This window comes from Schistocerca gregaria, chromosome 1 (genome assembly GCF_023897955.1).
Source record: "Schistocerca gregaria isolate iqSchGreg1 chromosome 1, iqSchGreg1.2, whole genome shotgun sequence".
NCBI lineage: Eukaryota > Metazoa > Arthropoda > Insecta > Orthoptera > Acrididae > Schistocerca > Schistocerca gregaria.
In genome coordinates this window covers 151697872-151710095 of record NC_064920.1, presented here as the reverse complement: position 1 = coordinate 151710095, position 12224 = coordinate 151697872, and the positions used below count along the sequence as shown (strand labels likewise).

General features: G+C 44.8%; 1 protein-coding gene across 2 annotated transcripts in view; it reads left to right on the top strand.

Annotated features, from left to right (window-relative positions):
• The window catches only part of LOC126335027 (rhotekin-like), a 1081506-nt gene that overhangs the window by 404288 nt on the left and 664994 nt on the right, over nt 1–12224 (top strand). The gene's annotated exons all lie outside the window — the stretch shown is intronic.

Genomic DNA, 12224 nt, shown 5'->3' with positions numbered 1-12224 from the left:
CACGAATTCTGTTGCTGTTGGACCATGAAGTTGGTTTTGTCTGTCAATCCTTAAAACAGGTGGAAATTTAAGTTCAGGACTACACTATTTGTTAATAAGTGTAATGAATTGCACAATTAATTGATTGCAGAAATCTCTCAGAACAATGTGTGTTGATCAACTACCGCCAATAGTTTCACATTTTCCTGTGTCAGAGGGGGAGACACCACCATTATGAGTATGCCTGCAACAGACGTGGCGTTCGCCGTACCTAGCTGACGTGACGTCACGAACAAGCGCCGAGGCCTTCCACTGAGTCGGTGTTGGCCTGGGTCAGTTGATGTAAGTTGGGATGCCTACCTTCATCATCGGTTTTCCACTCCATTCGCTTGGGCAAAGTACTTATTTATTTAGCGTGATCACATTATGGTATAATATATGACCTTTGTCCATCTGCAAATAAATTTTGTTTCTTCTGCTGTCATTATTATTAGAAGTAGTAGAAGCATACATTCCAATATAGTTTCACATTAACTACGGACACCAGGGCCGGCGCTAGCTCACCGCTCCTCGAAAAGACGGCTGAGATATTTCGCCGCATCGCTCGGTCCAGCAGCTACCTGGGCAAAAGAGAAAATATCAGTGTCGGCTGAAAATGAGCATCGTTGGTACCGTTATAACAGTCTTTGCTGCACCGTTTTTGCTGCCCTCAGTTGAAAACCACAAGAGTTCGGTCGTTAGCTTGTAAACTTAAAGCCACATAGCATACACGCCGTAAAAACAAGAGACCTTTCGTAACTCAGGTTGTTGGCACCTATGATGGTTCCAAATTACTCTTACTCGCGCTGCTGCAAGTACGTCTTACCGGTTGTGGGAGATGTTTAACGACAAAGCAGATGCAGTGCTGAGATTTTTCTAAACTTTTTTGGCATTCCACCACTGTCTCAAGAACGCCTCTGTAACCAACTTTACCGTATCCTCTTTGTCAATCTAGGCTTATGAATTTTTACATTAGCTCATCTTTGGCGCCTGATATCTTGTAAATCAGCTATGTTGTAACGCTGTCTCTGAAATTCTAACCACCCCTTTTATTCCATCACTGAAATTACGATTATCATGCACACCTTTCCATTGGAGTTAAGGTAGCAGTGGACTAAAAGATGTCACTGCTGCAACTGATTCCTTGCTAGGACTATTACTAGGGCGTTGTGATTTTTTTTAAAATAAATACTGTTATCAGAATCATCAAACTGTCAGTGAAGTCTGTCATAAGAGTCACAAGGTCTTGTTTTAAGAGCTATTATATGCCAACTGGACGAACCTCATTTTCGAGTTGTAACCTACAAAGGAAATTGGAAAACTGGTTTCACTTACAATAATGTTGTCAACGGCATTGTAACTGAGGCTCCCGTCCTTTCCAGCATGTAAAGCACGTGTTGCAGTAATCGCCTGGTTGTTCGTTAGAAAAAAGTGATTATGTACGTATAAAAAATAACGTTTTCGCGAGAAAATAAAACCCTGGGTGTGATAGATGCCAAGTTGTTACTTGACATTGTCAAATAGAGAGACTGGTGATCTGTTATGTTAAAATGTTTGGATAGAAATCCTAATTCAAGACTGCAAAATTCCCTTATTAATAACTAGTTTCAGCTCACGGACGAGCCGTCGTCGGACCTGAAGTACGGAAAACGGCATATAAGACGAGAAAAATAGCAAAATACATTCATATTAAAGGTTTGTGCTATATGAGACATACCAATAAGAGTTGTTACTTAATTGAGTGTCTATCACCAACCAAACATTATACAACTTCATAATCTGTCGAGTTGAATTTCTATTGTTGTCATGTACATACTGAAAAAGTAATAGCTCGTAATAAAAATGAAGAGATATAAAAGTATATTTGGTAGATGGTGTAAAGCTGTCGTTTACCTAAAGTAGCTCGTTATGGTTACGTAATTTACAACGTTTGGCCTGTATCATATACATATTCAGTGCTCATATTGCCGCACTTGTTTTTTAACACAAGGTTCTTGACATTGGTAAGAGTTACGTAGTCCATGTAAATAGGGCGTATTACTCGCAGTGCTAGCTACGGGAACAAGTACATACTTGTATTACGATTGTCAGACAACTGGCTGTTATATAGCGTCAATACTACAGGGAAACACTGTCAGAGGGGGCTACTAACCAACGAATTTTATAAGATCCTGACTGTGTAATAAAATGAAGAACTGGATGTAACAAACTTTCTACTAGATCTAGAAATTGTGAGAAACAAGGTATAATGTTCAGTTTTTACAATAGTAACCATGTATCGAAAATAGCTTGTTGATTAAGTAATATAAAACTAGGACATAGTAAAAGAGAAGGAGATTACTATGTGGCCAGAACTGAAAAAAATACATTATTTAACAACACAGGAAAGTATGTATAGTGCCAATGATCAAGAAATTATAAATCCACAATGTCGAATAATGAAGCGAAGTAATGCTGCACCAGAGATCTTGGTGCCAATTACAATCACTGTGTTGCTTTAATTACAAACCAGTAAATAGACTGATAAAACCTTAGTGGTACAATTGAGCCACACTAAGGACGGATACACAGGTGCTGATTTTAGAATATGGTTTACTTCACGAACATTAATAAACCAATTCTCCAGCAGATATCTACGCATAAGGTGTCACGATTATATTCGTGAAGTTCGATGTGTATACTGTTCCACTACAGGGTGAAGTCAAACTTCAACTTTACCCGTTATTGGGCCACCTGTCCATTTACAACTCGTATAGAATCAGTGACTACCACGAACGACTACAAACAGTTCTTGTAAATAACTTACTCTAGGAGGAAGCTTTTGTTCATGTACTTATTAATAAACTTGCTCGGTATTGTTTAACTGGGGTGTGTTGTCAGTGCGCGTTGACTGGCGCAGGATATATGAAAGGTGACGAGGAACTGCCAAGGAGAAATTGTATTGTAAAGTTTGTACAGTAACACCTGACGTTACTTTGAACAATACTGTAAGCGATTATTACGTCATTAAAGTGGAAATAACTCGATCTTTCAGCGGATAAGTGTCTGACTACAAATCCAGAGACACGCGATTCGATCCTACCAAGCATTTTTCCCCCATTTATCGCTTCTTTAACCTCTGGCAATGATTTGTGGATTCGAAAATGTATGTCTCCCTATAACTTTTTGGACAGGTCAGTTACGAGGTCGTACAAGGGCATCTCCGATAGAGTAAATCACTGTGGTGCTGAAATCAGTCTTTATGAAATTTGAATGCATTAATAGGGTATACTAGATTATAGTTTCTTCTGTAATTCCCAACAGTAATGTTACATTTGGAGACACCATGACGCACTACGGAGATAGGTCGGTTTGGACACAGTGCATTGCTTCGCAGAAACTGCATACCACTACTCTGCCTCCTTCCAAGCTACAGTTGATAAATATTTCTTTCGTCACGAAGATTCAAATCTGTGCAGTATTTCACTGTGTTGTCTCAGCGGTCTTGGATACGGGGACCTCGATTCGTTCTGCGATGGCTAGTCGTAAAGTTTTGATTTTCACCTCGAAAAAGTAAGCTCACGTAATTAATTTTTTGTTTGTATTCACGTACATCTTCATCTACAGCAATATGTCGCAAGCCACCTGACGGTGTGTACATACACTCATGGTCATAAATTAAGGATAATTGCAGAACGTGGTGCCACACATCGTGGCACTACACAAAACTGGTGCTAATAGCATAGGTACATAGGGAACACACACGACACATATTTGTAAGTCCACGGTATTGGTAATAAGTTGAGAAAAACGTCCCGAAACACATTTGCTACATACGCCACTGTTTCCTGCTCATGTATCCCGACATCCACATGGGATATGATCACCATGCACACGTACACAGGCCGCACAACAGGTTGGCATACTCTGGATCAGGTGGCCGAGCAGCTGCTGGGGTATAGCCTCCCATTCTTGCACCAGTGCCTGCCGGAGTTCCTGAAGTGTCCTAAGGTTGTGAGGAAGTGCAGCGGTATGTGGACCTGCTCGATGGGCCTTAGGTCTGAAGATCAGGCAGGCCACTCCATTCGCCTGATATCTTCTGTTTCAAGGTACTCGTCCACGATGGCAGCTCGGTGGGCCGTGCATTATCATCCATCAGAAGAAATGTGGGACCCACTGCACCCCTGAAAGGGCGGGCATACAAGAGCAAAATGACGTCCTGTAACCAGGAGTCAGTGGAATGCACCTTGCAGGTGTCCGGGCGAATGAGCCATGTCTGTTCAGTCGTCTGTAGACTGTGTGCCTGGAGACAACTGTTCCAGTGGCTGCGGTAATGTACCGAGCAAGGCTACCTGTAGTACTCCGTGGCTGTCTGCGAGCACTGATGCTGAGATATCGGTCTTCTTGTGATGTTGTACAGTGTGGATGTCCCGTACTGTAGCGCCTGGACACGGTTCCTGTCTGCTTTAATCGTTGCCATAATCTTGAGATCACACTTTGCGGCACACGGAGGGCCCGTGCCACGACCTGCTGTGTTTGACCAGCCTCCAGTCACCCTATTATCCTACCCCTCATAACGTCTTCAAAATGTGTTCTTTGAGCCATTTTCAACACACAGTCACCATTAGCACGTCTGAAAACGTCTGCACACTTATTTGTTACACAATTCTCTTACATGCACCAACACCTGTGCGTATGTGGACTGCTGCCAGCGCCACCGTACGACGACCGCAGGTCACATGCACCGCATGGTCATACCCCGAGGTGATTTAAACCCGCTAACCGCCCACCTGAGCGTTGTTTCAGCATTATCCTTAATTTATGAACATAAGTGTACAAGACGGCGTCGCCTATAACTTTGACGCTCTGTAGCGTCGTTGGATGGCGTTTCCAGACCTGGGGGTCCTATGGAAAAGGTGATCTAAGTCCCCTCTACAACATCTGGAAGTGTGTAACATGAATTGTGAAACACCCTTTACGTTGTAAACAGTAACGATCCTATCACACTTCCTTGGGACACTCTGAAAATTAGCTTTATATCTGTCTATTTTCTTCCGTTAAGAGCGAGGAGTTGCAAAGATGTCTTGAAACCAGTCGCTTGTTTGCAGCCATCGCAAACATTGGAACCCCGTGCTGCTGTGCCGTAGCACGCAGCTAAGTGAAGCAGTACGAAATGATGCAGCCCCTTGATATACTGGGGTATAGTGGGGCAATTTGTTTTTTGCGGTTGAAGTGAAACATCGTTGATCCAGTACTTGCTGAGTTGGTGAAGCGTGCGGCAACACTGCACGGTCAGGTGAATTATCAGTGGGCTGCGCCATTTATTTTGGTTCCTCCAGCAACATGCTACAATACTTGACTTCAGTGTGTGCCAGAACTGCAAAAAAACAAAAATCAGTCACATATTATTACTTTTTCGAGGTTATCCGAGGGTGATTCAGATGAAAACCTTAAAAGTCTGTAATATTTTTAATTGCAACGATGAGCAAAAAACTTCATGTCATTTTTCGACATAGTCTCTCTGACGCTGAATGCACGTATTCCACCTCTATGACCTGTGCATAGACACCGAAATGAAAGAATTCTTTTGGTCATGCATCACAGTTTTCACCTATTCGTCCCTTCTGAAAATCGTACGTCACATTGCTTCTTTGAGTATACCGAACAGACGAAAATCACTATGGGCGAGGTTTGATGAATAAGGAGAATGTAGCAGACATAGAAATTTAATTTCCAGAGTTTCATCTGTCTTACGGGCTGTATGGGGTCGGGCGTTTTCATGCTGTAGCAGTACTCATTGTTTACTCCTGATTGCTCGCCGAAGTTGATTTTTCAGCATGTCTTAATAGGAAGTACTGGTTTCTGTCACTCCTCCATCCACGTACTGAACCAGAATTACTCCATTTGCATTCCAGAAGGCCCCGGCCGCTGTGGCCTAGCGATTGGGGCGCTTCAGTCCAGAACCGCGCTGCTGCTAAGGTCGCAGGTTCGAAGCCTGCCTCGGTCATGGATGTGTGTGATGTCCTTAGGTTAGTTAGGTTTAAGTAGTTCTAAGTCTAGGGGACTGATGATCTCAGATGTTAAGTCCCATACTGCTCAGAGCCATGTGAACCATCTGCGCGTCCCAGAAGAGAATGAGAATGACTTTTCCAGCAGACAGTTGAATGTAGCTTTGGCGATGACTTGCGGCCTCATACCTCGCTTGACCTTGGTGTTTCTGGTTTGTGATAGTGGACGCAAGTCTCATCGCCTGTAACCGTCTGTCCCAGAAGTTCATCACGTTCAACATGGAAAACATGCAGAAGTTCTTCACTTGCACAGATGCGACGGTCTGGCGATTCGACAGGCAACTGACGTGGCACCTATCTCGAACAATATTCCGCGCTGAGCCAATACTGGTCTTCAAACTTGACGCGCGGAGTAGCCCTGCGGTCTAAGGCGTCTCGTCACGATCCGCGCGGCTTCCCCCGTCGGTGTTTCGAATCCTCCCTCGGCCGTGGATGTGTGTGACGTCCTTCGCGTAAGATAGTTTAAGTTAGATTACTGGTGTGTAAGCTTAGGGACCGATGACCTCAGCTGCTTGGTCGCATAAGACCTTACCACAAATTTCCAAATTTCTTCAAACTTGTGGCTATTTTGTTCAGTTTTGCGTCTGTTCTTTTGTACAAGCTTCTCCACTAACCCAATGTTCTCGACCGTCACTACGTAGTGAGCCTGCCGCGGTCTTGGGGTTACACAAGTCACACCTCGTACACTGGTGCAGCGACAAATACGGATCACCGTCTTTTGCTGTCATTCTTCAGTGGGCTTCGATTGGTTTGACACCTTGGCTACACAAAAAATGCTTCACAGATCGCTGCTCAATCGCTGTGAATGTTGATAGGGGACAGCCATCTTGTCGTGGAAGATCCTGCCTCACCCTGTCACCCGACGGTCACTTTCTGAAACTCGGAGAACACTACTGCCACCAACGAAGTGTATCACACAACTTACAGAAATTTAATGGATGTTTTAAGGTTTTCATTTGAGTCACTCACGTAATTAAATTCATAAGAGGTGAAACCTCACAACAGTGTAACCTCCCGACAGATAAATAATATAATAAACTCCCAACAGTAACAAATATAATTATATCATTCACATTCAGAGTAAACTCCAAGCAGTAAAAAATACGTAACCTACGAACAGATAAATTTTGTAACCTACCAATAGATAAATTTCGTAACGTTGCAATAATAACGTGACTAATATCTCAATAAAATTGTGGCTCACTTATATAACCGTTCAATAATTGACTGTCTGTGAACCTATACTGGTAAATTTGGACGTCAGCAGTGCTACGTCATGGCCCTGAAAGTTCATACTGAATAAATTAAAAATTCTTACCTCAATAAAGTCGTCGGATAACGCGTATATATCTGCTCCTATAAGAAATTGTTCTGGCACTGCCCAGTGCAATGCCAGCCGATAGATTTGTGATGTACAAAAGAAACAACTGATTTTTCTTTACAATAATCGGGATGACCATGGATTGGAGAAATTAGTAAATTCTTTAAATTGAAATGAATGATTGTCAAAAGTTAATTTTTATAAGGAAGATTATTATTAAGAGATTTTTTTAAAACATTTACATGGGACTTGATACTACAATAGTACCGGGTGATCAAAATGTCAGTATAAATTTGAAAACTCAATAAATAATGGAATAATGTAGATAGAGAGGTACAAATTGACACACATGCTTGCAATAACATGGGGTTTTATTAGAACCAAAAACATACCAAAGTTCAAAAAATGTCCGACAGATGGCGCTTCATCTGATCAGAATAGCAATAATTAGCATAAGAAAGTAAGACAAAGCAAAGATGATTGTCTTCACAGGAAATGCTCAATATGTCCACCATCATTCCTCAACAACAGCTGTAGTCGAGGAATAATGTTGTGAACAGAACTGTAAAGCATGTGCGGAGTTATGGTGAGGCATTGGCGTCGGATGTTGTCTTTCAGCATCCCTAGAAATATCGGTCGATCACGATACACTTGCGACTTCAGGTAACCTTAAAGCGAATAACCGCACGGACTGAGATCTGGGGACCTGGGAGGCCAAGCATGACGAAAGTGGCGGCTGAGCACAAGATCATCACCAAACGACGCGCGCAAGAGATCTTTTACGCGCCTAGCAATATGGGGTGGAGCACCATCCTGCATAAACATCGTACGTTCCAGCAGGTGTTTATCAGCCAGGCGGGGGATGATGCGATTCTGCAACCTATCGGCGTACCTCTCACCCGTCACGGTAGCAGTTTTGCTGTCCAACAACATCTGTCGGACATTTTGTAAAGTTATTTTTTTTTGTTCTAATAAAACCCCATGTCATTCTAAGCATGTGTGTCAATTCCGTGATTTATTAAGTTTTCAAATTTATACTGACTTTTTGATCACCCGGTACATTTGCGCGAGGCTGCTTTTAGGCTGAGGCACCGCCATCGCTCCCCACGATCGGCCCAGCCAACTTCATACACACGTGTGCTAGCTACTACTAATTGCTACACAATTCCTCATACACTGGTCTCTGGTCTGAGATTCTCTTATGGCTTACATATCGCAGGCAGCGCTTGAGCAATCCATCGAAATGACATATGGTCGAGTGCACTAGCAACAAATTCCTTAGTCATGGACCTCTTACAGAGGACCCTTGGACACCTGTCCTTGATAACAGAGGCAGGCACACCTGGCACTGTTTGTACGTGTGTGTGTGGGGGGGGGGGGGGGGGGGAGGGGGGGAGGAGTGGGGGGAGTCTCATACAGCAAAGGGCACCAGAACGAAAATATCGTAGAAGGAATTTATGTAACTGGCATAAGGAGGACGAACTGGTATTTACATAGAAATTAGGTTAGGGACGGCGCGTCGTAAAGTTTGTAGAATGTGTAGCCGCCTCGACGGGCGGCGTGCTTCCTTCCCGTGGCTGGAAAGCGGCCGGCGTGGAAAGGTTGGCGGAGACAGGCGCCTGCAGCCGCTCGCCCTGACAAAGGTCAGCCCGGCCGGCGGCGGAAGCGGCAGCGGCGGTAGTAGTGGAGCTACCCGGCGGGACCTTCTCCGCGCAGAACAGAACAGAGCGGCGCTACAAGTATGCCGCGGCCTCCGGCGTGCGGATACACGGCATAAGCTGCGAGCTGCCGGAGGCCTTCCGACCAAAGAGGCTGCGGCCATCCGATGAGCAAACTCTTCCGAGGAACACGCCTCCCTACTGCCAGGGAGAGTGCTTCTACATCACTGGCCATCAAAATTGCTACACCAAGCAGAAATGCAGATGATAAACGGGTATTCATTGGACAAATATACCAGAACTGACATGCGACTACATTTTCACGCAATTTGGGTGCATAGATCCTGAGAAATCAGTACCCAGAACAACCACCTCTGGCCGTAATAACGGCCTTGATACGCCTGGGCATTGAGTCGAACAGATCTTGGATGGCGTGTACAGGTACAGCTGCCCATGCAGCTTCAACACGATACCACAGTTCATCAAGAGTAGTGACTGGCGTACTGTGACGAGCCAGTTGCTCGGCCACCATTGACCAGACGTTTTCAATTGGTGAGAGATCTGGAGAATGTGCTGGCCAGGGCAGCAGTCGAACACTTTCTGTATCCATAAAGGCCCGTACAGGACCTGCAACATGCGGTCGTACATTATCCTGCTGAAATGTAGGGTTTCGCGGGGATCGAATGAAGGGTAGAGCCACTGGTCGAAACATATCTGAAATGTAACGTCTACTGTTCAAAGTGACGTCAATGCGAACAAGAGGTGACCGAGACGTATAACCAATGGCACGGATGCGACCATCATGATGCTGTAAACAGAACTTGGATTCATCCGAAAAAATGACGTTTTGCCATTCGTGCACCAAGCTTCGTCGTTGAGTACACCATCGCAGGCGCTCCTGACTGTGGTGCAGCGTCAAGGGTAACCGCAGCCACGGTCTCCGAGCTGATAGTCCATGCTGCTGCAAACGTCGTCGAACTGTTCGCGCAGATGGTTGTTGTCTTGCAAACGTCCCCATCTGTTGACTCAGGGATCGAGACGTGGCTGCACGATCCGTTACAGCAATGCGGATAAGATGCCCGTCATCTCGACTGCTAGTGACATGAGGCCGTTGGGATCCAGCATGGCGTTCCGTATTACCCTCCTGAAGCCACAGATTCCATATTCTGCTAACAGTCATTGGATCTCGACCAACGTGAGCATCAATGTCGCGATACGATAAACCGCAATCGCAATAGGCTACAATGCGACCTTTATAATGTCGGAAACCTGATGGTACGCATTTCTCTTCCTTACACGAGGAATCACAACAACGTTTCGCCAGGCAACGCTGGTCAACAGCTGTTTGTGTATGAGAAATCGGTTGGAGACTTTCGTCATGTCAGCACGTTGTAAGTGCGCCAACCTTGTGTGAATGCTGTGAAAAGCTAACCATTTGCATATCACAGCATCTTCTTCCTGTCGGTTAAACTTCGCGACTGTAGCGCGTCATCTTCGTGGTGTAGCAATTTTAATGGCCAGTATTGTAATTTACGGGACACACTTGTAACAGTAAAACTCGCAGCCGAAGCCAGGTCACTTAAGAATATAAATTCGATTGTGCTCGCCTTAAATCTTGGCAATTGTCGTCGAGGGTAAGGACGGTTCTCACTGAGGCTTATATGTCCAACAGAGCATACATACCTCGTATCTGTAAATCTGTGGGCGCGGCAGCTGTTTGATGATAAGTTTTAGTACGGATGCACAAGCAATGTCTGAATAAGATATCAGCATGTGGGGATGGGGGTTCAATGAGCGGGGGTCGTTGCTGCGTGGTTGAAGGCACGTCGACATGGCTGAGACGGTTAGACAACCGTTCTAGAGAGTCGCAGCATCCGTGTTCGAGTCTCACTGCCACATTGCCCTGCGCGCCGGAAGTCGTTATTTCCTTCTCATCTCTTTTCCCATTTCCTTTTCATTCCTTTCTCCCCAATTATACATTGCCAGCATCATCGCAAACAAATTTCATGTATGTCACGTATTTACGCAAGACTGGAAAGACCTATGGCTCTCCTTACAGCGTTAAAAAACAATTTCGGGTTGTTAACTACATTTGGAATGTAGCGTTGTTTGACCTAAAATGCACCAAACGTGAACTGCCCAGTGACCACATGTTTTACTGTCAACTTTTTTAAATATACGCAAACGGACTTGCGCAATGCAAACACGGCTGCTGTCACATCACCGAAGTTAAGCTCTGTCGGGCTTGGCTAGCACTTGGATGGGTCACCGTCTGGGCCTGCCGAGTACTGTTGGCAAGCGGGGTGCACTTGAGGCCGATTGAGTAGCTGCATCATTGAGAACAGTGGCAGTGTGCTGCCTGTATTCCCCTCCGTACCTGCATCCGGTGAAGCCAAAGAGCTGAGGATGAGTCGGCGGCCGGAGGGTACCTTCAGGGACTGATTGGACGGTTGTGTTTTTAGAATATGCGCTCTGTTTTACTTATTTTCGAAGCATACCAATGACTATGGGCTACAGCGAAAAGAAAACTAGTTCATTATAAAGCTGTGATATGAAGATGCTTTTTACCGAGTACTTTCCTCTCTGCATGCCAGACAACCTGCACGAATCCCAAAACAGTGATTCTTAAATTTAGAGTAAAACGCTATTGAGAAACAAACTACAGATACAAAACTAGCATTGCTTCATCTACATAAAACAATATATAATTAAGTTTTTTTTTAAAGGTACAGCGCATGACTTTTTTCCTTTCTGAGTACGGTTGCGTGGAGCAACCAGTACTCCGTGTTGTATCGCTGATCTATCGCTATCGTCCCGTTGCGAACTAGATACAGTCACCAATGTGGATTGCAAAATAAGGGCCGGCCGCGGTGGTCTCGCGGTTCTAGGCGCGCAGTCCGGAACCGTGCGACTGCTACGGTCGCAGGTTCGAATCCTGCCTCGGGCATGGATGTGTGTGATGTCCTTAGGTTAGTTAGGTTTAAGTAGTTCTAAGTTCTAGAGGACTAATGACCGCAGCAGTTGAGTCCCATAGTGCTCAGAGCCATTTTTTTGCAAAATAAGGAAAACTGACCACAGAGCCTCATCATCAAATAAATTCATTTCAGACGACTAGTTTCGGCGCAACACTTACGCTATCTTCCGGTCCACTAAAAACATGACGTAAGTGTCGCGCCGAAA